Genomic DNA, 24,120 nt, shown 5'->3' on the forward strand with positions numbered 1-24,120 from the left:
CTTTAGTTTTTTTGTTTGTGCTTATACATACATATATGCACATACATATGTATGTATACTCGCTATAAAATAGATAGATCTAGCCGTTGGTTACTTTCTTGACAATGCACACTTTCTAAGTACAAAATCGTGCGCGGCGAATCGCATTGTGTTTCGCTTATAAAACTAAAGGACTCGCCCATACACGTTCGAAACTTGTCTTTTTACAATTCTACATCTAAAACTACTATCTTTTTAAACGGCATACATTTCTATCGAATTTAAAGTTAAATATAGAAAATTTTTAAAACCACCTTGGCCTCTATATCCCATAGTAACATTTTTAAAAGTTAAATTATGTATTAAATTTATTATTTTAATTTTGCAAAATTTATGACCAACATGGTGTTTCAACATGCGTTTAACGACTCAGACTGAAAATCGTAAAAAGTAAATATAGATATTCAATGTCCATTTCACTCACTTATTTTACCGTCTGTATGACGTTTATAATGCAACACGATGCACTTTCCAACTTGCACGTTCGCTTTCTTTGATCATTATTATAGTTTCGTTCCACTTTGTCTCCACTTGTCTCCGGCTATATGTATACTACAATATATGTATGCATCTATATACTTGCATGCATGCACTTTGAATTCGTGGCGAACACAATGAAATTTAGTATTACATTACGAACCGACTATAAATTATGACAGCTTTCATTCTCACCGATTCTACTCCTTTATCCCACCCCCTTTATCCATCGTTTTAGTAGTGCATTGTGTTGCAAATGATAATTATGCGTAGATATGTATGTACATTTATAATATAATAATAATATTATAAATAATATTATATTATATTGCAATATATGTATGTGTGGATAATAAATCAAAAAGAGGGCCTTGATGTCTTGTTTGCCTCTGCCATATTAAAAGCTAGGAACAGGTTGTTGTTCTTACAATGCCTTATTTATTATTGTAATGTGAGAATTGATTTGAAAATGTATTTATGTATGACATATGAATTTTATTTCCTATTAATACAATGTAATTATTGCATATTTAAAAACAAACACTTTTCACTAGTTACTTTTTCCTATACGTAGTACATGTACAAATGTATAAATAAATAAATATTGCTTTTTCCTCCAGAACAATCCTCGGTTAAAATCAAATCTGTATACAGAGATCAATCAAATCTGTATTTGATATATTGATGATCATATGGCTTAGAGAGGCTGTAGAACCGCCGATTTCAAATTTGCTCCTTACTCCCTTTTTACTGACCAAAAATGGCGTGAAAATATTTCCAACTCAGTGGCATAGGTGGTTTGATAAATCTTTCAAAACCACACAAGTGTGGTCAGTTCACCAAATCCAGGGGTAATCAACTTTTTTCAACCTACATTTAGTCAATATTTAATTATATTATTATACATATGATTATTTTTATATTAGTTCCATTCAATTGTTGAAAAATGAGAATTACAACAGTTTTTTTTTTTTAAATAAACTTTTGCAATAAAATTCTCTAGCGTGCCATTTTTGGCACGCTTACAATACATTACAATCGTAGAATGTCTAATTCAAATAGATCAATTTCTATTGAATTTGCATACATAAGTACATACTGTTCAAATAAAAATTAAAAGTCTTACTTCATTCCATGTCTCATTTAATTGCATTATAATTGTATGAACGTACTAAATATAATATTTTAATAAAATTGTACTTAATATTGTACAACCAGTAATTTAACTACACCTGAAATTAATCTGTAATAATCGAGTGCAAAAGGTTAATTACTAACAAAACGAACGCCTCGTATTAAACATACTAATCAGATCGCACAACATATAATACATACATATGTATGTATGTACATAATAGAAACGTTCGTATAACAAAAAAAAAACCGTTTATAACGAGATGCGAGATGATACTCGAGAGACGAAAGTGAAATTTACACGCGTTCGTTTTATAAATTATTTAATTTTCGAATCATAATAATAATAAAAGTAATAATTGCGCAACCGCACGCTCACGTGAAAGTTAATTATTAATTTATTTCTAACCTGTCGCTTTGGGTGGCTCTAAACGCTCATTACGCCATTTTGCGCGAGCTTCGCATTTACCTACTACGTACCACTGCCAGTAACCAAATTACGTAAATCGTTCGTTGCATTCGTGTTACTTAACCGAAATGATTGTCATAATAGTAATAGTAATAAAAGTAATAATAATGGACAAAATCGAGAATACTATTCATCCGATTTATGACCGTCATAGCGGTCAGTGCACTCTGCGATGTTGCATATGCACCGAATGCGAATCAACGGTGAATCAAGGGAATACTATTTCGACCTTTTGCCATTGTTTACCAAGGCCATTTCATTGTAAAGGACCTTAATGTTGAACTTTCAGCCGAATACTTTTTAAAATGGACGTTATTGTGTTTGAATTGGAGGTCGGATGTTGCACATGTTTGTTTTTTTATAAATTCTTTATATTATATTTTATTCAGTAGTGATGTTTGTAAATCATTTGATTGATTTTCTGACTTATTCATGATAACAAAATAGGCTGCTAATGGTTTTCCTGAAGTTTCGCCAAACATAAATATGTATATTTAAATGGAAATATTAATTAGAGTGGTCAGTAAGTTATACTTTTGAACATATAATACGTATGTACATATATTGACCGAATTCGTGGATCGTTACTGTGTATATACACATATGTATGTATTTATGAAAGTGTGAATAATTGACCAAAACTAGAAGTATGTAGACCTTTGTAAATGAGCTTTATTGGTGAGTTGGCAAAGCTCACAATTTTTGACTTTGAAGAAAGGTCAACACAAAGAAATCAAATATATATGACATTTCTCGCAAATTTTTGGCTATTGTCAAGTATTCTCAATCATGTGTGTTATGATTATAGGTAGGATAGTCACAGTGCTATCCATTGTTCAGCAAACCTTTAACAATGCATTTACAACCTTTGAACAATACATGGCCCCCTCAGACTCCGGTGACTAGTTATGATCGACTTGGATGCGCGAATCCTTCCTCAAATTTCACCTGCTTCTAATTCCGATCCGAGCAAAGTGGCTCGTCAAAAGTCAAGGTGATCCAAGTTGGTAAAACGGAGTCGCGGCAACAAACGGCACATTCCACGTTTAATCCGAGTCGGATTTTTGTCGGACAGTGAAAGTGGTGAACGTGGTGAACAGTACAGTGGAGGTTCTATCTCTCTATCTGATGCTGCTTCGGTCTGCCGAAGCTGACCAGGTGGAGCGCTCGAACCACCCACCCACCCACCGGGACGGGACTTTCATATAATATAATATCGTATGTACAACCAAACGGGACCAAATACTTATATTTATTCTATTAGATACCGACATAAATATTGTACATATAGGTGTACGTTTACGCTTATTAGTGAAAGTTAGACGTTAACTCGAGCGTGGATTTTCGTACGTAGTTATTATTGTGTGTGTGTGTGTGTGTGTGTACTTTGAACGATCGTTATCACCAATGCTAATTCCATGTGTGCAATACTATTTATTATACCTATACATACACATTACTGTAATTATTCTGCATCGTTAATGAGCATTTTCATTTCAACTGGTTCTCGGTATTATTTCATTTCTATTGTAATTTCAAATTATGTATATTTATTGTTCATTGTCGTTGCTTATCTCTTTTATTGCGAGTGAAGGTTGTGTTCACTAATTGGTGAAAAATACTTTTTTTTTTATCTTGATTCGGTTTCGGATTGTCTTATTTGATGCTTTTTACTATGCCATAGACACATTTTTTAAATAATTTATGAAATATTTAGATCAGTTCATAGCTCTTGCATCGACGGTTCTATGGACACACCAAATTTAACTTTTATTTACTCTTTTTAAGAGGCATACTTATAGATCTCTAAAACGAAAGACTCCCTTCATTCGATATTATTAATAATCTCTTTTTTGAATACCTTTAATTTTTATTTAAGTGTATATTATTTAATGTCAAAAACAACATAATCTATGTAAATACCCTTAAGTTGCACCACAGGCAAAATTTTTATAAGGAAAAACTTTTTTCTATATGGAATGTTTTAATTATATAAAAATTCTAATTCAAAATACATGTGTATACTATAAATGTATGTATGTACATGTGTTTCTATAGAACAGACGAATTTTGAATAAGTATTAATCTACTTTTTCCAGATTGTTTCAAGATTCTATCCAGAAATATAGTCGATTCCCACCATTGATGTATAATATTATGTGTATTATACATCAATGATTCCCACTCTTTCCATAGGTTTTATAAATTATTATAGGCCTATATTTATTTGGTCATTAACTTCGTTTAATTTGATTTGTAAATAAATTATCAGGAGTTTATTACATATTATATACATATATTATCGGTCAGTGTGTGCTTAATTAACTATTGCCTGCTAATCAAAAAATACTTTCATTTTTCATCGATTCATTTTTATCTACATACATATTTTATTTTATTTTACATAAATATATACCAGGAATGCCTAACAGATAGACCCCAATGCGCCTTCCTAGACATACATTGCAAGATTTACATTACATAAATCGCTGTATTTAATGAATTAATCCATAGATACATCTATGGATTTAGACTAGTACATAATTTTTTTCATATTGTATAGGTACATATGTACATAAATCAAATTCAGATATTTGTGACATCGGGTAATTTGATTGGCAACATGACGAATTTGATTTGTAAAGCAACGAATTTGATTTGTAAAACGACGAATTTGATTTGTAAAATGACAAATTTGATTTTTAAAATGACGAATTTGAAGTTTGAAAAACTATATATATGTAGGTATATTTAATCTCATAATTTTATGATATCATTGTAGCTTTTTTGATTTGCTTTCCTCAGTGAACCTGTCCCAGTTTTGATTTATACATACATAGATTCAAACCCTAACTAAATTCTCGTATTTTTTTGTTAAATTGATATTAAATTAGTACAGTTGGTATTTGTTTAGTAATCAATTAATTGATGAAGTTAAAATCATTCAATGATCAAATCTATCAATAGAAAGTGTCTGCTCCACAGTTTGTGGAGCGATCGTAGACGACCTTCAGATCTCGTCCGAATAGTAAATTAACCATATTCGAGTGTGACCTTCGTCAGTTATGTGTATTGTAGTGTATGTCGGTATTTGGTAGTCGATGCGTTCTAACGAATGCCAAGTTTCGATCTGCGATTCGTATGCATCGTGTCTATACTACATATTTACCTGTACATACATACACTGTACGTAAATATGTAGTATATAATACACACAGGTGATGTAAGATCGTAACTGCGGCGGCAAAATCAGTTATATCAGAAAAGCGTGATTCGACGAAATTACTATTTTTAACCGTGGTAATAGTAGTAGTCGCAAACCGCGAGCTCGAGCACACAGCTTTCTCCCACTCATTTTAAAACAACGACATCCAAAATTAATAACCATTTTTCTTTTCAATTTCAGCTTTCCGGCCTCTGCTCGACGTCGGAGCTAACAGATCCCTCATGATCTGTTCTAGGAGGTTCGACATCCACAGAGATATCGCCAGGTACATACATACATACATTGGAACACACTCATACATACATATAAATATACATTGGAAAAATCAAAAAAATAAAACAATTTAAATGACAAATGTACCTACAGCTTTAGATGTCTATCTTTCCCAGTCCATTTCGTTATATTAATTATATTCGTAGTAATAAATGTTTTTCATTTCGAAAACATTTTCCTTCCCAAAATATTCGCCACAGTTTGAGAAACCTCTTTGTACACTATACATACATATATATGTATATATTTTATCCATTGTCTATAGATAGAGATCATATCTACTACCATGATTTGGAAAATTTATGAAATAGATACAATTGAAAGATATTGCAATTAACAATTGCAATATAATAAAATAAATAAATGCGGAAAAAATCTTACAAATTAGCATCTACATACATACATACGTACAATGTATTGTGAATTTTTAACATCTATCGCAAAATGGTAAAAAAATTCGGGTCTCTACTCATAGCCAATTATTTAATGTAATAATTTATCGGCAATGACGTAAAATATCGCGTAAAATATGAATTGGTAATTGAAATTATGTTGACTGTCGTGCTTAATCACCGTTTTACATTAGTATATTTTATCAAGCGGATTGCTTTAATTTCGTTAAAATTGAAAGCTCAGATTTCTGTTCTAGATATTGTACATATGTACATATATGTATATCTCTAAGAGACATAAAAAATATATGTATCTATCTTTAGGTCTAAACTATTTTTTGGACCATCAATTATTTATTATTGACGATTGATTATTTGTTACAGATCGTTGCTGAAAAAGGGTTGGATACACGTCATAAGATAACCCGCACGAGAATTTTTTTACAATCAAGTGTTCAAATTTTATTAAATAAAGTATAAATATATATATTTAAAACAAAGGAAAAGCATCACAATGTGTTCATCTATCACCTGAAAAGTACATCAGAAACGATAAACAAGATTATTTTATATTGAAAAAAAAAAACATATATCTATCTAATATATTAAATATACAAAATTTTATATCCGTCCGCACTGCCAAAATTAATACCTATATATTTATACAACACATACAGTATACAATTTTTAAATTGTGGAAAAATTATAATAATAGTACCTACATAATATACATATACATATACGCACGTTGATTTTGTTAAAAATAAGAATAAAAATATTTATTAATATACAAACATTATTTCGTATACGTTTAACAGTAAAGTGTTAGTTTGAGTGAAGTGATTCGGTGAAACATTTTTCGATAAAATAAAAAAGGAGTATTGATTGAAATCAACGTCATCGTCAATCATCTACTGTGGCGGGAGCTCATGTACTGGGGCCGCCCCGCTGTGGCACGTCGGCGATGCCATTTATCGACGACGAATTGCTATGGTGCCCCGACAATGACGGCAGAATGGTGGATCTCTCATCATGTCTACAGGTGAGTTCATCTCCCCTTTGGATGACGCTTTTCCAACCCACCTAAACTCTCACTCATCATTAGAGGTAGGACCGGAAGCGTGCTTTTTCCAGGAAACAGGGCATTTTAGGTCTATTTTCCAGGAAACTGGGCAAACTGCAAAGCTAGAGAGCATAAAAAAAGGTTCATCATAAAAATTAACAATGCAACGCGAACAATAAACAAAGAACGGCACGCTTCCGGTCCTACCTCTAATCATAATTCATCACGAAGCTTCGGCGCACCATTGTCCATTTCTTTGGTGAACCTTATTTTTTGCTCTCTAGCTTTGTAATTTGCCCTCTTTCCTGGAAAATAGCCCCAAAATTCTCATTTTTTGTCCAAAAAGCACGGTCTCGCGCCGATCTCTGCTCATCACTAATGATAGGTGCTAGGGTTCTATTTTCCAGCAAAGAGGGTTTTCCTATTGTCAACCTACACAGCTAGAGAGCCAGAAAAAGGTTCACAATAGAAATTGACCATAGGCAACCCCTCTTTCCTGGAAAATAGCACCCTAGCGCCTATTCTTACTCATCACCAGTCTTCGAGGGTGGAGCGTACTTTTTTCAGGAAAGAGAGCGTTTTGGGGCTATTTTCCAGGAAACAGGGCAAACTACAAAACTGGAGAGTAAAAAAAAAAGGTTCACCATAAAAATTAACAATGGTGTGCAGGGTCACGCCGGCCTATACTCATCAGTAGATATCGGCGCGACCCAGTGCTATTGGGACAAAAAATGGGTTTATCATTGTCTATTTCAATCAAATACAAAGCTAGAGAGCAAAAAAAAAAAAAGGTTAGCCATTGTAATAGACAATTATGAACCCATTTTTTGTCCAAATAGCACTGGGTCGCGCCGAACCTTGCTCGTCACTAAGCTTCGGCGCGACCCTTCGCGCCATTGTTCAATTTAATGGTGAACCGTTTTTTGCTCTCTAACTTTGTACTTTGCTCTCTTTCCTAGAAAATAGCCCCAAAAATCCTATTTTTTGTCCAAAAAGCACCGTCCCGCGCCTATCTCTACTCATCACTATGCGAAAATTCAATATTGTGTAACAAGTTCGCTATCTCAGTAAACTTCACATATCTTTTAATACATTTTAATATTCGTTTTCTTTCTTTGAGCTTTCGTACTTTTTCTATTGGATTTGTAATGTCAATAAAAATTGTAAAGTCATTAAGAATAAAAATATTGTAATAGATAATGTTTAGACTTCATTTTAAGATAATACATTGTATATACAAATTATATATTTTTTTATTTTACACAATGTTTTTGATTAAAAAATCTTTTTCTTATATGTTTTTTAGACTTGTAGTTAATTTTTCGTCACAGTTTCTTTCGTCTTAACGAGTTTGACTATCAATCATACGAGTCATACATTACGCGGCATTATTGTGTCTCAAATAGAAAGTCAAAGAATTCATAGAAAATGGTTAATTTCTCACAACTATATTACATTATTATAGTAATTCAATACAATCGTTAATTGCCGATCTCTTCAAATGCGACGTGTTAATTGCCCTGTGACGTCACGCCGATTAAAAATGTGCATTTTAGGCGATTATTTTCGATTTTAATTAAAATTATATGATATTATCTAACTGAAAGGGAAACCGTGAAAGTGATGCGCGCGATAACATTGTGCTTGGTGTAACAATTGACCGATGATTTATGTTTTGTTGTTTTTTTTGTTCTTCAGGAGGCTGTGAACGTTAGTCAACAGGCAGCCCTGCAGCAGATGTCCGGTGCCTCGGAGCTGAGCCAGTCAGAGTTGAGCGGACTGGTCGGCTTAGCAGGGCTTAGCGCCCTTGCCGACGACCCACTATCCAACTGTACCAACGACACTGACGACATTTTCCGGCAATTAGACCAGGCCGTGTTTGAAAATCTTGACACGCTCTTTACAGATCTCACGAATGCAACTCCAAATTCGCAAATTTGCGGAGGCATCGAAATCAAGGTACAAATAGAAAATTTTCACGAATTTTCTTTTATTTTACATATTGAGCCGAGTTCAAAACCGTTCGTTAAATTTTATACTTAAAGCTTTTAGTGACACCTATCGGTCGTTTCTAAAATTTATATGAAAATCGTCTAAAATACAAATTTATATGAAAACCGTTTAAAATTTAAATTTAAATTCATTTGTTGTCGTTTTGCAGCAGGAAGAAAATAACAATGTACCGACGTCGCAAAGTGGAAGTGCAATGTCGATGTTGCTCGGCAATCAGCAGATGTTGCAGATGCAAAATGGTCACCAAAGGCTGCAAAATTTGCAAAACACGGCGTCTGCCATCTTGCGCAATTCGTTCCAATATCCCCTTTCGAATTGTCAAAACGGTAACGGAAAATACAACAACATTGCATCGGCGAACCCTCTGCTCGCTGAAAAGCTAGCATCTCCCGGAACCATCAAACAAGAACCACTTTCGAACGATTACACCGGCCAGAGCTATGAAAATCCAACGATCCAGAGAATAGGAGACAACAACAACACCCTCAAGAATCACAATAAAGGTAAGACTTATTTATTTTTAATTTTCGAGCAGTATTGAGACATCTATGTAACGCAACTGAAAACTTTTTTAAAAAATTATTATATATTATTTATTAAAATGAATACAAAATTATCATCACAATTTATTACAATATTTAAATGCTCTTAATATATATTTAAATTATTTTAATATAATATTTCAATATTATTTTAACGTTGTCAAATTGGTTCAGAAATGTGGTTGGAAAAACTTTTAAATTTTTTACATAGATGTCTATACAACATTTTCATTCGAATTTTATTATTATCGTAATATATACATATGTACATACATACGAGTGTGGTGTGTAATTCGCATAAAAAATTATAACAAATAAAAATCGTTATAAAAAAATTCTTATTACGTGGAAATATTTTATACTTTTATTCGTGGAAAAAAATTCTTCAAATATTTTAAAACTTTTCAAGGCCGCCGTTGCATTCTTTCAACGCTTTGCAACTAACCGTTCACCGAAAATTCAAAGACGTACAAACAAAACGTAGTTCTAATAATGCCACTTGCACACACATATCTGTCGTGTTTTTTTTTTTGTTTTGCTTCACTTTGCTTTCGCGAATGCTTAATAGGGTTCGGGTGTCACATTTTTAATTCATTGACTTCGATGTGACTCTCGGAGGTGACTTTAGCGCTTGACATTGCAGTCACCGTTCGTCAACCCCCATTCGGGTTAAGTAACGACACAATATTATATTTTTTCCTCGCCACTTCACTTTTTATTTTTTGTCACACACACACACACACTCACACTATGCAGATATATATGTATATGTATGCCGGAGAAATTGTAATTCGCTACACAAACGCATTCATCACATATTTACAATACATATTTCATTATATATTTGTAGAATATGCACTTTGGCACTTATGCTTTACATTGATACATTTATTTTAATTATTATAGTTTCGTAACTCGTACTACATATATAGTATTAAGTTTTACATAAAAATACGAGGTTATCTTGGAAGTCTTTAAATATATGTAGATATGTACTTATGTATTATAAATACCTTTTGAAGTAGCGGCTTTGAAACTTAGATTTTGAGGGCAAAATTTACACATATAATAATATCTACTATATAATTTCGAAAGAAATATATAATTTCGTAAGGTTTGGATGGTAGAATCCGTGAAGTTATCGAAAACACGTAATTTTCTATGTCGATGATATCGATTCCAATTCTGAATTCAGTTCCGATTCCGATTTCTGATTCCCAATCAGTTCCTATTTCAGTTCCGGATCCGGATTATTTTTTCAATTCCGGTTCCCTTATATACAAAGAAAATCATTCGTTGTGTGCGTGTGTGTGATTAATTTCTGATTAGCTGTCGTTAAATATATATTTTTTTTATTCAAATAAATTTAATAAAAAAACAAATGAACTATTAGATTAGTCATGTTTAAGCGGTTTATATTACAAATACCGAACGAAGCCGGGTAAACCCACTAGTATTCGATACAAGGGACTGTACATATTTACCATTTCCACCTTAGTACAGAGATTTGCAGGGCTTGTTATAGGTACGTATCACGTATCTACATATAGGAAACGTATCACGTTTATGGGGAACGTCGTATGTGCCATAGTAAAATGAGGAATTACTGTGGATATATGTATATGTATGTACATAAATGGTCTATATCGAAACGCTAGTTGAAAATTGGAACTGAAACGAAGGATGCGGTAGAACTATTATACATAATACACTCTCGATAAGCAAAAAAAAAGTACTCGGATACAGAGAGAAGCGAGGAAAGGTTGTATGAATGATTAAGAGTGGACTATTTCAATATTCTATGTATGTATGTACCCGTTAATCAAGCGAGTGAATATTTTTGTCATAAAAGATAAAAAGACAAAAAGTTAAAAAAAAATGATCTTCGTTCAAACCAAGTAATGTAATAAAAAATATAGTTGAGGAACTACATAAATTTGTATGAAAGTGTAATATTTAAGAATTATCCATTTTTTAAATATCGCTCGTGCTGTTTCCTACATACGCAAAGTGAATTCTTTTCTTTCGATTAAAGCCTCAGCTTCTCAAACGTTTGATTTTTAGTAGCTTTTTACTGTTCATCTAATCTAGTACAAAATTTCGAAAGAGACTTTGTAAGTATCGTTGGTTCGTAAATCCGTGACGTCACCGAACAAATGAATATTTAAATAAATTTAAATAAAATAAAACTATTCATATAAATTTAATAACATGTTAACTATGAGATTGGCCATGTTTAAGCGGTTTATATTAAAAATAGCGAGCGAAAATACTAGTAAGTTATATTTAAAACGTGTCTCAAGTCTATTTATTCTACAAAATAATTGCCAATTCAGTATATAATGATTTGTATGTACGTTTTTTGTTAGTAATAATAATGTTTCTCTCGTTGTATTCGGAGAAAAAGCTCAAAAATAATTGTTGTTCGTTTATATGTACATACATATGTATGTAACAGCATTCGTGTTTGCGGAAAACGAGAGATCGACTCGGCGGGGAAACAAAGGTTAGACATAACTGAATGCAGTGATGATGCGGTCGCGTGTCTCCCCGATATTGCAATCTCGGACGCGCCTGTTGACAAGTGCAGTTGCATCGGTGCATCGTTGCATTGGTTTGTGTGTGTGTAAAACAGGACACGGTGCGACGATAGACATTGACATAGTTATATCAATTGCGCGCACACAAACGGAATACAGAACACAACACACAAACACAAACACAGAGACAGAAAGACAGAGAGAGAGAGAGAGAGAGAGAGAGCAACCAGCTAAACCAGAACGCGGCAAACTTGTTGCGCTAAACTGCATGCACTCGGGGATGCACTCGTGTTGGTGTTTCACGCACATGGCCCATACGAAAGTATCGCTCCAATCGAATCCTATCGAATTCTATCGAATTTAATACACACGTACATTGTATATTTAATCCACGAATCCTTGAAGTCTCCGGCGCAGGAGGTTGGGGAGAGGAGAGTAGTGTGAGGTCCGAGAAGATACCGTATATATTTTTTTTCCACCACTTTTTTCTCTCTACTATCCTTTCCAATTTCTCCTTTTCGCTCTCGAAGCGTTTTTCAACCTTCATGCGAGTGTTTTTTTACCCATTACCGTTTCCCAAGGTTGCGAACGACTAGACCACACTGCGACTTCATAATGAACGTCTTGTATTTTTAAAATATTTACCCGGACGATTATGTTTATTTTAGTTTAGGAGACGGTCGTCGGTCTTCCTCTGTCCGTTCGAAAAGTTTCGAGATCGTACGCGTCAAATTTTGGTTTCGTTTTTCTCACCCGAGCGGTCCACTTTCGATCGCTTGTATTTGATAGACGACGTTTTTTAATCGCGAGAAAATTCTACCTACGAGATTTTGACTGACGTTTTCATGTATTTATTTTCCAAGCCAAACAAAGGATCTGTGAAACAAATTGATCGACCAAAGTGGGGCAATTTATCTTTCGGTTCTATTCATCTCTGCTGTCGATGTCGATGAATCGTGTGAGGACTTTTTCATTATTTAAACCAAATCGACCAAATTTATTTATTTATTTATTTAACATATGTACTTGGGAGAGGCGGCAAAGCCGACAGACCCAAGGGGTTTGATTTATACATCTTATATCAATTTATACATATTTGTAAATTAAACGAGAAAAAAGTAAAATACATTCAAAATGACTATATTAAAATAAGAAGAATTACAGAAATTCTTTAAGTTTAAGAAATACATCAAGCTTATTCTTAAAAATATTAAGGCTATCAGAAATTACAATATCATTGGGAAGACTATTCCAAACTGAAACCACACTCTGTTTGAAAATAAGGAATCTCTGATCAGTTTATTAGATTTTTCTTTTTGGAGTCTAAGCTAGTGACTTCTGAGGTGAGTGATTTTGAAATTTGAATCGAATTATTTTCTCGTAGACTTTTTGGCCGAACCACTTGACATCTAATATTCTCCATGTTTTTCGTATCTCAATTTGGCACTGTGTGCCTAGACTTTTCTAATGCAATTAAGTACTTTGTTAGATTCAGAGAGAGGTGACGGATCGAAGTACATACATATATATGTAATACTATTGTAGTTTATTTATAACGAAAAGCGAGATTAGCATCGATTGCACTTTCGTCCGGCTCTGCAGTGATGTAGTGATGTAGTGATGCAGTGGTGCAGTGGTGCAGTGTGTGTGAGAATGCACTTGGTGTGAGTGTGTGTGTGTGTGTGTGCAGAGGTCGGTGGGTCTTTGAACCAGCGCTATTTCCGACCGCCCAAGGACGCCTGCTTCCGCCGGTGGACGGCGCTGGACGCCGCCCCAACAACACTCATTATAGACGAGCCGAGATCGCTCTATTTGCCAATACTAATTGTGTCGGCGAAAACTGCGATCGTTTCCAACGCGTTCGACAAGTAGCGCAACCCATCGATAGCGCGGCTCGCAACCTCGCCTGTAGTTTTGCACGGCTCGATGTTTTCATTTTCTCTCTTAGAACTGCATACATATGCATTTAAAACTGCTACTTTCGAAATAATAAAAGGTGTATCTTATATTATACATAAGTAGGTTGATGAATTGCGTAGTTTTGGATTAAAAAATTATATTTATTCTATTTTGATATGAAATCTTCATGTATGTATGTATGTATGTATGTATAGTAGAGTGCTAAAGTTTCAATGAATGAAGTGTGTGAGTTTCTCAAATTTTCAAGTATCATTTATTAGATTAACTACAATATAATTCTTGGCAGTAGCGGTACTACATTTCAATGTGGGACACTTAAATTTTATAAATATTATATTTAGAAGTATGTACCTGCACTTTGTACATTGTGCATACCATATTTCCCAGCTTCTTTGAAGATTTCATGCAATATCCAATACAGGGTTGCCAGATTTCCAAAATCACATTCATTATTTCGAACGATCAAAAAAAAAAAAAATCAAGTTTTAATTGAATTAAAAAAATATTTTTAATTCAATTATAATGTATGTATATATATATATATATATATAAATAAGTACATGCATACATATGTATGTATGTACATAGAACAGAACATGTAAAAAATAGTCAGTTAATAATCCACAGGAATCACAGTTAATAAAATATATTGGATACAATTACAGGAATTACATTTTGTTTTAAATGAAAAAAATTATGCAATCAATGCATAATCAGTTTGATTAAAAGTTTTTTCCTAGCTTTTAACTTGTTTCAAAATATGTTCGCCAGCTTTGCTTGATAAAAATGACAATTAAAATTGCAATAATTCAGCTTCTACGGTTTCTAACAATAATTTGTTTCTCTCCTTTGCCCAGGATGCCCTCATTAGACTAAATATTCCTTCTCAAATTGCAATAGAATGTAGAATTGAGAGGATGTGGGCCACAATTTTATACAAATTATTGCAAGCGGAATGATCTTTAAAAAATATTATCTATAAATCATACATTGTTTTTTTCTCGTTTGCTTCAGTAAAAATTTGTTTAATAAACAGACATCTTCGTATATATAGAAGGTCAATATTTCAAATAATTTTGTTAATTCTTCAATTGAAGAACATTTTCGATCGATTTTCATATTTGGCTTAAGGACAAGACTTCAATGATTTGAAATTTGTTACTTTTGAAACCATTTCTATTTACGTAAATTTTTGTACATATACAAATTTTGTGAAGTCGAGATTTGTCTGTTGAACTCGGAACAGTCCCGCTCAAATAGGTAACCCTGATCCAGTAGTCAATAGTCGATGCCCAATCTTATACTTTTTATGGTTTTGGCTACTATGTACATATGTATATCAAAATAATCTCGTAACTGCACATTCATTCGTCATAATTCCGTTTTAATTTACTTTGTCTGCCAATAATTTAGTTTGTTTGATGTTTTCAATCCAAAAATTGCGTTTGAATGATTATTAACATATTATTTAAATTAGATAATGTAATTATGAGCTTTAAAATCGACGCGAATCTTCTAAAATAGATGGATGCATCGTGATTATTGATATGTTTTATACAAATGTAGTTCGCACAACAGACCGCGAGAGGGCGCCACTAGAGTCGTTCGCAATTTTCTATTTAAATGTACGTTTACTTTGTAAATACGTATGTACGTACATAAATAGTGTATTTTTATCTTGAATGTACATATGTATATACATTATATATGTACTATTGCGCAAGGAAAGTAATTTATTATCGTCGTCGAAAGTGAAATTCATCGATTTCGTATGTATTAAAAAATGCACATGCGATTGACCCCACAAGCGATAAATTAAACGATAAATATGCTAACTGCATTCAAATTATTTTGCAGATCGTCAAATGCGGGATGTTCGTTCCTTCGTTCGTTTGCATCGCCTGCTACTAATAATACAAATCTATCTTTCGATATTCAGATGTTAAACATTGTTCAAATTCATCAACTTTAAAGTCCCAAATCGATAAAATCAACGAGATCGAGTCCAATCTTAAGATAGTATGGGAATTGATTTCTTATCACTTTTTTGTATGAACATACATATCAGTGGCGTACTACCGTAGAAATCTCCCTATTTTTACATACCTCTTCTTACGATTACAATTCAGTAAAAATTTTATCTCTCATCCAATCATTTTCATACTTTTTGCTCGGTTTGGTCATCAGTATAATTATCGCACAGTTTTAGCTTACATATATTATTATATATTGTGCACGATACAGACAGACTATGTAGGTGTCTTGTAAAACAGGTAGATTTCCACCGCACGCCACTGGTATATTATATCTGTGCACAATATACAGAAGCGACAAGTGTTTCAAATGTTGCTTCACCACAACAGCTTCCCATTTGATGTTGTTGATCATCAAGGCAATAGATTCAAAAGAAAGTTTTATGTAGTATAATTTTGCGCCATCGTGACGTGCAAACTTTCAAACCAAAATGGTGGCAATGGGTAAGTGGGTGGGTGGGTGGGCCGATTTGTAAGGAATCGTTTCGACAGTTAAATCAAATCAAATCAAATAAATTGGCAAACGATCTATATATGTATATGAATGTCACTATCAGTGGCGTCACCTGGTGCGGTAAAACAATTGTGTCTCCCTCCTCCCCCCCCCCCCTATCAACTACCCCATGGAATTTCGTTTTAGACCATGCCGGTTTTTTTATATATTTTTTATTAAATTACATCCGTCGTTTTTAAGGAGCTCTAAACAAACAACCTACGCGAAAAAACGATAAATACGTATTATATATGCTTAAAACGTGTTTAATCATCAGACATTCATTTTCTGCAAGGATGAGAAATTTCCCAATTTATGTACTTCGGGGAAATACTGAACTGGATGAATTTTTCCATGTTTAATCCTTATTTTTCCCGATTTTTTCCCGTTCTCCTCTACTATTGCTTACATCTCTACTGATTGCTGTACTGACAACGTCAAATCAATCGAGGTGAATTGTGTGATGGGACCCTGATATTCAGTCGATAGATCGGGATTCCACTGTATCAGAAATTTTCAGAAATGTGACTGGCTGAATCAGTTAACCGTCTTACCTATGTATGTAGGTATGTACATACATCCACTGATTTCTCAGGAATTCGAACAAAAGCCAATTATGGCTCATATTTGATGGTACTATATATAACTACACCAGACAGATTTCGCGGTAGCTGTATAAATACAGGAGGCTGTATATATATAGAAAGCTGTATGAATACAGAAAGCTGTATAGATACAGAAATTTATATATATATATATATATATATATATATATATATATATATATATATATATATATATATATATATATATATATATATATGTATGTATATCTACAGAAATTGCAATGAGGCTTGTAGACGCTACTGTCACTATATCGAAATACGAGGAAATGAAAAAACATACTAGAACTGATTGTACCACTATTGCGTACGTACAAAAGCAACAAGTGATTCAAATGTTAATAACATCAATGTGCATATAAATGTATACATATTTACCTGCATGTGTTTGTGTGTTAAAAAGTGAATTTCGCCGGCACTGCACTGATACAAGTACATACATAGTAGTTTTGTTGTCGCCTCTTCGTTTCCTTTTTTACCGTCTGCTCTGAGTGTGTTCCAGCTCAACACGTGTTTCAACTTAACATTTTTACGATGCACTTCGCATGCTAAAAACGCATTACGCACACAATTCCAACAGATGAACGACACTAATGCTTATGCTTGGCGACCCCTTCCCGAAACCTCAACCTCGTGACCTCTCTCCATCCCATCCCACCACCCATGTGGTCCTCCAAAGCAGGATGTTTTCCATTCTAAAGTGCGCCTTTGAGCTCGAGCCGAAACCACCCTCGATTGATAGGTGCTATGTTACGCACATCCCCCGGGACACGTCAAATTACAACACCCCCTCCTTCTTCAGTTATGTACACGTGTATACCCGGGAATTTAGATTTGGTTGGATTATACATACATACATATGTAGATTAACCGGTTATGTTTTAGATTTAATTGAGGGGCTTCAAATTTTTATTTTAGATGAGTTAACGAGTGTATAAAAATCTTTCATGTCGATGTGTCCCCGCTACGTTTTTCTCTGTATTTGCGTGATATTTTACGATGCACATTAGTACATATGTATATTTGCACTTTGACCTACTCACTATGAAATAAGACTTGTTGCTCTACTGTTTTCTACATTACACATATGTACATACATACATATTAACCCTTTGTGGTTCTTAACCCTTTGAGTGCTGACGTCTTTTCTGTCGAGAGTTCGCCACGCTGTATATTTCCAACTAGAATTATTTAGAAATCACATAGAAAGCAGGTATAAAAATTGTAGCCAATCCGAACAAACCCTAGATCACTACCCTAGATAACTACCGCCGAGGATTTCGAGTTTTGTAAAGGTGTGTTTAGACTCTCGAATACGTATCTATCTAACAAAATAAAATAAACAAAACAAGTCTATTAATGAATGTATTTTTCCAAAACTAGTTCCATCTTCTTCATTGTTGTTTAAATGTAATGCTCGCAATCTAAATGACAAGCCACAATCTAAAATACTCAGCAGTTAGGGATTTACATCGGGAAATTCTGCTATGGTTATAAATTCAGAAATTCCGGTGTAATGAAACTAAATAAACCAGTCTTTATAAACGTAAACGAATTAATGACACGGAATACACGACCCAAGTTCAATGCATTTTTTTCAATGTTACATGGATAGGCTAAGCGGGTAGTATTCTTGTTTACTTTTTGTGTGTTATGACTTATTGGTCAGTATTCAAAGGGTAACGAGTGTTTAGCGAAATTACTAATTTAAAAAAATCAATTTAATCGACATCGATAATGCTCGATCAATATCAAGTGAAATTTTCTTTTAAAAAGACTTTTCATTTTAGCATCAAATAACTATTGATTGTCCCACAAATAAATGTTTCTCGGATTCAAATAGGTTAAGAACTACTGTTGCAAACTTTCGCTAGGTGTAATTAGATTGACATTGTTCGCATCGTTGTGTGTGTGTGTGTGTGTGTGTGTGTGTGTGTGTGTGTGTGTGTGTGTGTGTGTGTGTGTGTGTGTGTGTGTGTGTGTGTGTCATCAACTTGGAAAATGATCGATTTTCTCGGATCACAATTATCAGCACACACGTACCAACGCATTCACAACTTATCATAATTAGAAATTGAAAGTAGGCAGTTTTTATTTAGAAAAAAGCAGTTTTCCCCATAGACACTCGCTTCTTTCTCATCGGCTTAACCGTTTAGATGCCACTTTCTGACGGGAAACGCATCGATCTCCCTTTCCAAACACGCATAGCATCATCTTAATTTCGCTTTGTTTTTCTTGCATACATTTCAACTATTGTTCTGATTCAATCGCTCATAAGATTGATTCGATTTGAAACGCCATCTCTTTTTGTAAGTTAAGAATTAAAGAATTTTCGACGGCTCATGTAGTACCTTACAATTTCCATTGCACAACTGTTTAATAATAGTCAAGTTATCAACCAGTGCATTGAATGATAACACAAAAGATAAAGATAAACATCTAATATATAACTTCGACACAGTGAAATTATATTTCAAGTGAAATCATAACCAGTTACATTTTCAGGGTTGGTTTTATCCATTTAGGATTAGATTGTTAGGGTTGGTATTATTTAAGGGTTAGAATAGGTTAAGTTAAGTAAGGGTTGGCCCTATTCATTTAAGATTGGGTTGTTAAGAGTTAAACGTTGTAAATTCATTGTTTGATGCATTTTCACTATTTGAAATGGTGAAAATATATTTTCACTTAAAATATGCTTTCACTGTGACATACATTTATGTATGTACATACATATGTACTTTAACTGTTTATAACATATTTAGACTACTCGATGTATGCGCATATGCATGTATTATATATTAATGCCTAATTGTAAAATGTGATGTAAATTGTATGATAGCATTTTATGTATATATTTTATGTAATATGAAAACACGCGAACGCGAAAAAGCATTACATGAAAGTTGATTGTTGATGAATTTCACTTGTTTTCTTTTCGCGAATTCTCCCTAAACGCATAATATACCTACTAACCTTTGTATACTTACATAAATAGAACGACGAAATTAAAAACATTGCATATATATATTGTGTGTACGTGCGTACACACATTCATAATACCATAATACATATAAATAAGTATTTCAAGCTTGATATTTTTCGCCCTTGCACCCACCCTTTTTATAGGTCTCTGCCGACGCTTATATTATATAAAGTTGTTTTTTGAACGTACGTATTTTTAACTCTGTCGCGATGTTATGTGCTCGTCGGCTGCTTTTATAATTGCAATAATACATAGAACATAATATTGTTCATCGTGTATTATACACATTTGCATAAGTATATGTATGTATGTATGTATGTACGTGGTATCTAACGTACACACACACACACACACACATAAATATAATATATTAGGCTGTATTGCGAAATAGTGGTTTCCCTGAGATAGCCCAACCAACGTACTCTCGTAGTCGCGCAGACGCAGACAACCCTGACCTGGTTTACTATAAACTTGTTGCGAATAACAAATACAGATACAGCTACACTAGGTGCAACGCGCCAGCTAGATCATACTAGAAACGCAGACGCTGCCAACTACTTCCGAATTCGTATCACCTTCAAATTACCTCACCTCTTTAATACCTACTACATACATACATATATGTACCTTTAGCTTCTCAATTTATCTTGGACCTTTACTTGATCTTTTTTTTTTAATTTCTTCATCACACTCATCGAGATCTGCCGTAAAAAATCAGGCTATTCAGATATGCAATCAAAAGTTATAACCGACTTGGTGCATATGTACATACATGTATGCAGTGGTGAAGTGCTAATTAAATAAAAAGTACCAGGTCGGTGTTTAATTTTTACGACCCTCCCCCCCCCCGCTCTTTTCGTTACTTAAAAAATATGTATCCTAATATTGGTAGTACAAATATTTATAAAAAAATCAAATGCTGATTAACTTGAAAAGTCAATCAAAGTGGTCTGAATATGACTTATATATTTACAGTTCTGAACATTTTGTATCGATGATTCGATTTCGGCATCATTCAGTGTCTATAAATTTTTCAATGAATTGTTTTTAAATGTTTTTCTGCACTCAAATGCACATTTGAGTGAGGATACGGTTGTAGTCGCCAAATGTTAAAACGAGAGTCTGCTCACAATATTTGGTGTACAAAATTTTATATGAAATATAAGCAAAAATATTTTTTAATTGTACAAGAAAATCAAATATTTATATCAAAGTACCAGGGCGGTGACCTGGTTCAAAAAGAAGTATCAGGTCGATGACCTGGCCCAACCTGGCCTGACTACACCACTGCATATATGTATGTATGTGTACATAAGGTACAAATGAATAAATCTGTAGTTTAATCTGAATTAAATTTCAAAGTGTGTCACACCCCTAACGATGAGCGATAACAGTGTTATTCAACCGCGTTTGATAATGTTATATCAAGGATGGTCGTTGATGATGTCCTTTCGTTTGAAGCGATAGTGACAATAATAATTAATTAACACATTAAGAAGCGATAATGTCAAACGGTTGGAATTTCATCATGGAATGAATGGGTAATACACGGAAGACCGACAATTATAGCCGAGGCGTTTGTTAATATTATATTTATTTCGTAGGTAAAAGGTGAAAAATAATGTATAAACGTCTGCGTTTGATGTTTATTTTTATTTTTGTTTTTGTGTGCAAGTCAATATCCGATAGTAAAAATATATATATGTATATTGATATTTTTTATGCTAGAAGAAGGCCTTCGGTTCCTAATGTATTATAATATTACACAATTTTATGATTCTTTTTTTTGCTCAAATTTATAGTGAAACAGTGAATGTTAAAATTGATCTTTTGTTTTTAATTTTATGCATACATACATGTAGTTTGGATATTTGTCATCCACAACATCGTGATTTTTTTTATATTGTTTCTAATATTGAATATTGATACTGTTACAAATGATTTCCAATTATAATAGATATGTATGAATAATAATTTTGATTATTTTTTCGACGTCAATGCTGTCCATTGAGGACAATGTTGTCGGATTAGATAAAAAGTTAACTCTATTAGTACTTGTATATTATACATGCATAGGTACACATCTTTTTTCCTAGTCATTGCTCTTATACGGTTCGTGTTTTTTTTTTATTTATTCTTAATTCATTCAAGGTTGATAATACTGTCAATGATTGTACAATATTGTAATTGGTCGATTTTATTCGTACTTAAAATCAAACGTCTATCAATTTGTTACTTGCGTACGTTTTGTACTGTACTTTTAATCATACACTGACTGTGTCGGTTCACATACGCGTCCGATTCAAATTTAGTGCATCGACTGCATCGTTTGCCGGGTCGTTTCCTCGATGCCAGTGACCTCCAACATATGGAGCAATTTAAATTAATAAATTAATAAGGCGCTCCACGCAGAGGGGAAATTGGCGGGCCAGACTGTCTGGTGCATCATCGTCGCATCGCCCTCCTCGAAAATGCATCGAATTTTATCGTCGATTGTATGAATGCATCGCGATCGGTGCATCACACGACATGTGTTTCAATAAATCAACGTGACCTCAACACTTTTCACAGATGTCTCTGAACCCATTATTCCTCTCGAAGATGCTGGGTGTCTGTCTGTCTTGTAACACGATCCTAAACTAGTAACCCTCGCTCCCCTAATCTCGATGACTGCATTTTTGGATACGTTCACTTTTTTCGACAAAAAATTATCTGCGTTGGTCTTGAAGTGTGCGTAATGCAAAAAAAGTTTCAATTAGATCACAAGGATCACAAGGATTTGAAACTGTACGTGTGCATTTTTTTTTCATTGGACCTTTCGGTTTCATTTTGAAGGATATCCTGTTACCGTTCGAATTTGAAACCCTTCCTGTAATGTGAGAGAGTGGTTTCAAAACACGAACCAGACTTTGAAAATCGCAACAACAAAAAAACGAGGACTTGGAAGTTCATTTCTGTACATTCTTTGTCGGGTCGTTAAAAACACTTGTCGGCAATAATTATCTTCAGGTTGGTTGTTTTGGGGCTGTCAGTGCCATTTTTTATTTATCTTTTGCACTTTAATGTTGCGTTTACGTGCTTTGGTGAATATAATAGTACGTGCATATATAGTTCTGGACCCCAGTTTGCATTTTGCGTTGTTTTTTTTTTAACACTGTCACAGTAAATTGATCTTTATTGGCGAAATGTGTGCCCTCTAGTCACAAGTGTCACGCGGGATTAATTATATAGCATTTTACAGGAGGGTGTCTCGGTTCATTTCAAATGCCAAAATATCTCATAAATTAAACCATAGGCAGCTGAACTATTTGTGGGTTTTTTTTCCTTTTGCGCTATCTGTTTTTGTCGTAAAATAACGGAATCGACCTCGTGTTTGGACACGGTTAATTAAAACAGTAGTATTTAGAATTTTAATTTATATTCATAGATTATCCGGTATTTAAGTATTATTACATTTTGCTATAAATTGTGCCCTCCGAAATCTGTGAAGTTTAACAAATTTTTATTGGATTTTTGTTTTTGTTATTTGTTGTACATACACATGGACATCATATGCAGATAGTGTCTAATCTACATAAAGTTTGAATTCTCTTAAAGGACTCGAATTTAATCCATAGTTTTTATGTACTTTCGTATTGTAGATATGCCATTCTTTAGAAATTTTAAGATTTTTGAATGTGTTATTAATGTGAATGAAATTCATCATAAACATTGTTAAAGAAAACAATTTACGTTAATTAGCGGTGCGGTGGTTTTTTTTGAATTTCAATTAGTTTTTCCAAATCACTGTCAGCGATTTGGGATTCAAATAAATCATGACGGATTAAAATGTATGACATAGAATATTTACTAAGATCACGGAACTATCGATTCACACAAATAATAGGAGTGTCTCATTGA

General features: G+C 33.5%; 2 long non-coding RNA genes across 2 annotated transcripts in view; one reads left to right on the forward strand and one right to left on the reverse strand.

The window, feature by feature from the left end:
* The window catches only part of LOC143911593 (uncharacterized), an 84,246-nt gene extending 77,661 nt beyond the window's left edge, over window positions 1-6,585 (forward strand). Inside the window, exons 3-4 of the long non-coding RNA XR_013260582.1 lie at window positions 5,526-5,610; window positions 6,395-6,585. This is a non-coding gene — a long non-coding RNA (uncharacterized LOC143911593). The remainder of the gene's footprint in view (window positions 1-5,525; window positions 5,611-6,394) is intronic.
* The window catches only part of LOC143912065 (uncharacterized), a 569,875-nt gene that overhangs the window by 357,775 nt on the left and 187,980 nt on the right, over window positions 1-24,120 (reverse strand). The window lies entirely within an intron of this gene.

Source organism: Arctopsyche grandis, chromosome 5 (genome assembly GCF_051622035.1).
Source record: "Arctopsyche grandis isolate Sample6627 chromosome 5, ASM5162203v2, whole genome shotgun sequence".
Taxonomy (NCBI): domain Eukaryota; kingdom Metazoa; phylum Arthropoda; class Insecta; order Trichoptera; family Hydropsychidae; genus Arctopsyche; species Arctopsyche grandis.